Source organism: Nansenia antarctica (genome assembly GCF_963989245.1).
Source record: "Nansenia antarctica genome assembly, contig: SCAFFOLD_957, whole genome shotgun sequence".
Classification (NCBI taxonomy): domain Eukaryota; kingdom Metazoa; phylum Chordata; class Actinopteri; order Argentiniformes; family Microstomatidae; genus Nansenia; species Nansenia antarctica.
Genome location: NW_027663166.1, coordinates 5,001 through 10,000, shown reverse-complemented (window position 1 = coordinate 10,000; position 5,000 = coordinate 5,001). Strand labels below are relative to the sequence as shown.

Here is a 5,000-nt window from a genome sequence, read left to right as displayed (position 1 = left end):
TCCTTTTTTCTCTATCACTCTCTCTATCCCTCTCTCTCTCTCTCTCTCCCTCTCTCTCTCTCTCTCCCTTTCCCCCTCTCTCTCTGTCTCTCTCTCTCTCTCTCTCTCTCTCTCTCTCTCTCTCTCTGCCTGTCTTTGTCACAATGTACAGAGAAATGTTTTCATATTCTAATGAGCCATTGTCATGACTGGTGTTGTGTGACTGTCTAAAGCTTTTTATAATTTTTTATAATTTATTTCTCCCTTTTCACCCTCCCTTCTCCGTATCCTTCAATTTCTTTGCCATAGTGCATTTACTCCATTCAGCACCCCTCTCCTCCCTCCTTTGTCTCGCTCCCTCTCTCCTCTCACTCTTTGTCTGCCTGTGTCCCCCTCTTTTGAGCTTTTTGTCCATTCGGTTTGGTCCCCTCTTCTGTCCCCTGACCGTTCTCCCCTCTCTCTCTCTCTCTCTCTCTCTCTCTCTCTCTCTCTCTCTCTCTCTCTCCTTCCCTCTGTTTCCTCCCTGTCATGGGAGGACATAATGGATAGTTTCGAAACAACCATCAGAGCACTTCTGCATGCAGTAGCTCAGTCTGACCACAGGGGGCGATAGATCAGCTCACATCCTGGTACTGTGCTACTACTAGGACCACAGGTCGTAGTTCACCTGGGTCAGCAGGTCTGTTGCAGGAGGAGCTTCTTCAGTAGAGGCTGGTGGAGGTAGAAATCAGAGGACGGGCTCATGTGGAATGTGTGATTCCATTCCTCATTCCGGTCCATGCATTCATATTTAAGCACGGCTGTGTGTGTGTGTTGCTTTTATACAACAGTTCTACAGCGCCATTTATTAGTTAACAGTAATAAGCGACAACAGATTATGATTTGTTTGTTTATTTAATCATAAAAATAAACAAAAAATTGTTCCGCAACTGAACTTCAAATGGACTGTTGCCTAGTAACCTGAACACAAACATGTAGTCTAATTAACGGTTGTTTAGTAGAACCTCTGTGCGGCGGAGTGATACATATAGTTAAAAGTCCCAGTGCTGCTATACTGTATATCAGCACTCATGGAATGCCTCTTGTCTAATCAAATTACTTGGTCGGAACTAACTGTTGTATAACTAACCTCTATGTTTGACTTCTGGGGCGGGTGTAGTCAATAAGCTTTGTGTACAAGCCGATCTACGCTAGGCTAGTACTGTATTCTCTGTAACAGACTGTCATTTGGAGTACATGAGCATACCCCTTCCCGGAACCTGCGGTCCGCAGACATGGGCCTGCTGTCCACCCCCCCCCCCCGCACCAACCTACGGACCTCTGGGGACAGAGCCTTCAGCGTGGCTGCACCTACCCTCTGGAACTCCCTCCCCATAGTGATCCGCAACGCCCCCCACCCTGGACTCCTTCAAACTAGCCCTCAAAACCCATCTGTTCTCCAAGGCCTTTGGCCCCTAGTCATTGTTTCAGTTTTGTTTTGTTTGTTTTCTGTTTTGTCTGTCCGATCGATCATTCCCCTGTAAAGCGTCCTTGGGCTTTTTGAAAAGCGCTATATAATTAAAGTTATTATTATTATTATTATTACATCATATGGCGTCGCCATGGTTGCTTGTGTCTGTATGGCGATATAACTTTATTAACCCCTCATGGGTGGACTGGGTTGATGTTTGCGTACACACATGACAGTTCCATAGAGATACGCCGTTCTGGACTTTGTGGTTAGGCAACTGTATTGTCTTGTTAGGTGTACAGTGATGCAGTGGCAGACTCAGGCTGTTTGAAGGGCAGGGGGGGGGGGCGAAAAGAAAAAAAGGGCACCTACTGCACAACATGGGACCCCATCAGTGCACAATGGTCAATTTTAGACCATTGGAAGGGCAGCCAATAGGGCACATCTTCTTATTTTGCCACTCAAAAGGGCACTTTAGTGCAACGTTTTTCAACCGTGGGGGCATCAGGAGGGGCGCTTGCCCCCCCTGCCCCCCCTCTGAGTCCGCCAGTGCCGTGACGAGTCTTCAGGTGGGGTGGAAGCCTAACTGGAGATGTGTGAGATGCGTAACTCTGACATCCAAGTCAATCTGACGTTGATGTCAATGGGAAATGTCTCTCAGCTATGAGAAGAGACTCCCAGTGGGCGGAGCCACTCGGCCAGGGCCGTGGATTTAAATATCACTGTGTTGTGGTGAACATTCTAATTAATACTCATGTTGTATTCTCTCTCTCTCTCTGTCCCTCTCTCTCTCTCTCTCTTTCTCTCTCTCTGTCCCTCTCTTTCTCTCTTTCTCTCTCTTTCTCTCTCTTATTACAGAGTCTTCAAGAAGTCTAGCCCCAACTGCAAGGTACGTTCTAACACCCCTGTGTGTGTGTGTGTGTGTGTGTGTGTGTGTGTGTGTTTGCAAGGCAGAGTTCCTTCTATTTCCCTCAGGTTATTATTTTCTGTAGACTCCCTCTCTCTCTCTCTCTCTCTCTCTCTCTCTCTCTCTCTCTCTCTCTCTCTCTCTCTCTCTCTCTCTCTCTCTGTCCCTCTCTCTCTCTCTCTTTCTCTCTCTCTCTCTCTCTCTCTCTGTCTCTCTCTCTCTCTCTCTCTCTCTCTCTCTCTCTCTCTCTCTCTTTCTTCACTCATTTTCAGATCATCTGCTCTCCTGATTGAAGCCCTCCCTCTCCTCTCTTAAGTGTTGTATCTCTATCGATGTTCCCTTTATTGACCTTCTACTCAGTCTGATCTCTCCCTGATCTCCTTTCTTCCACGTAGCATTTACTCCATCATCACTCCATCATCTTATCCTCCGTTTGGCTGCAATCCGTTCTGCCCATTTTACTATTTGTCTCTCCCTCCCACTCTTTCCCTGATTCCCTCTTCCTCTCCCTCTCTCTGTCTTTCTATCCGTTGTTTCTCTTTCTCGTTGTCCCTCTTCTCCACCCCCCTTCCAACTTTTCTCTCTCTCTCTCTCTCTCTCTCTCTCTCTCTCTCTCTCAGTTTGTCTCTGATGGAGGGATGACTGTGTTTAGATGACGTGAGAAGGGAGTAGACAGAGTAGGGGTCAGTGTGTGTGTGTGTGTGTGTGTGTGTGTGTGTGTGTGTGTGTGTGTGTGTGTGTGTGTGTGTGTGTGTGTGGGTGTGAGCAGAATAATAACATTCTCTCTCTCCCTCTCTCCATCTCTCTACCCCTCCCTCTCTCCATCTCTCTACCCCTCCCTCTCTCCATCTCTCTACCCCTCCCTCTCTCCATCTCTCTACCCCTCCCTCTCTCCATCTCTCTACCCCTCCCTCTCTCCATCTCTCTACCCCTCCCTCTCTCCATCTCTCTACCCCTCCCTCTCTCCATCTCTCTACCCCTCCCTCTCTCCATCTCTCTACCCCTCCCTCTCTCCATCTCTCTACCCCTCCCTCTCTCCATCTCTCTACCCCTCCCTCTCTCCATCTCTCCACCCCTCCCTCTCTCCATCTCTCTACCCCTCCCTCTCTCCATCTCTCCACCCCTCCCTCTCTTCAGCTCACAGTGTACCTGGGGAAGAGAGACTTTGTTGATCACCTGGACCATGTAGATCCAGTTGGTGAGTAAAAGGGTGTCTTGACGCATGCACGCACGCACGCACACACACACACACACACACACACATACACACACACACACACACACACACACACACACACACACACACACACACACACACACACCTACAGACAGACACACACACACACACCTACAGACAGACACACACACACACCTACAGACACACACACACACACACACACACACACACACACACACACACACACACACCTACAGACAGACACACACACACACACCTACAGACAGACACACACACACACCTACAGACAGACACACACACACACACACACACACACACACACACCTACAGACAGACACACAAACACACACCTACAGACAGACAGACACACACACACACACACACACACACACCTACAGACACACACACACACACACACTCAGACACAGGCACACACACACACACACACACACACCCCACTGCTTAGGTAATGTTGTTGAACATGTCGGTGCAATCTCTTGCACTGGGTTGCTATGGCAACACACTACACAGGGGAACACTGTCGCCCCATGAGGGCTTTGGGGTGTGTGTGTGTGTGTGTGTGTGTGTGTGTGTGTATGTGTGTGTGTGTTTGTTGTCTTGTTGTTGACCGCTCTCTCCCTCTCTGTGTGTGTGTGTGTGTGTGTGTGTGTGTGTGTGTGTTGTAGATGGAGTGCTTCTGATTGACCCAGAGTACCTGAAGGACAGAAAAGGTAAGATGTTTGTCGCATGTTTGTGTTCTAGTTTTGGAAACGATTCAAATGATGTGAAAACAATGTTTTCCCTGCTTGTAATCTTCATCATTCACTCATGTCCCCTCCCCTCCCCTCCCTCCCTTCCACCCCCTCCCCCTCCCTCCTCCCCCTCCCCTCCCCTCCCCTCCCTCCCTTCCACCCCCTCCCCCCCCCTCCCCCTCCCCAGTCTTTGTGACTCTGACCTGCGCGTTCCGGTATGGCCGTGAGGACCTGGACGTTCTGGGTCTGTCTTTCCGGAAGGATCTGTACATCTCTACGTTCCAGGCCTTCCCTCCGCTGCCAGAGGAATGCAAACCTCTCAGCCGCCTGCAGGAGAGACTTCTGAAGAAGCTCGGCCAGCACGCACACCCCTTCAACTTCACTGTGAGTTACACACACACACACACACACACACACACACACACACACACACAGGCAGAGACACACACACACACACACACTCACACACACACACTCACACATACACACACATACACACACACACTCACACACACACACTCACACATACACACACACACTCACACACACACATACACACACACACACACACACACACAGGCAGAGACACACACACACACACACACTCACACTCACACATACACACACACACTCACACACACACACTCACACACACGCACGCACATACACACACACACTTCACTGTGAGTTACACCACACCCACACACACACACA

At 49.4% G+C, this 5,000-nt stretch overlaps 1 pseudogene across 1 annotated transcript in view; it reads left to right on the top strand.

Annotated features, from left to right (window-relative positions):
• The first annotated feature begins 2,287 nt into the window (after nt 1–2,287).
• Nucleotides 2,288–5,000, top strand: part of LOC308175248 (arrestin red cell-like) — a 7,568-nt pseudogene continuing 4,855 nt past the window's right edge. Inside the window, exons 1-4 of the transcript in view lie at nt 2,288–2,318; nt 3,474–3,534; nt 4,221–4,265; nt 4,474–4,670. The product of the transcript in view is annotated as an arrestin red cell-like (transcript). The remainder of the gene's footprint in view (nt 2,319–3,473; nt 3,535–4,220; nt 4,266–4,473; nt 4,671–5,000) is intronic.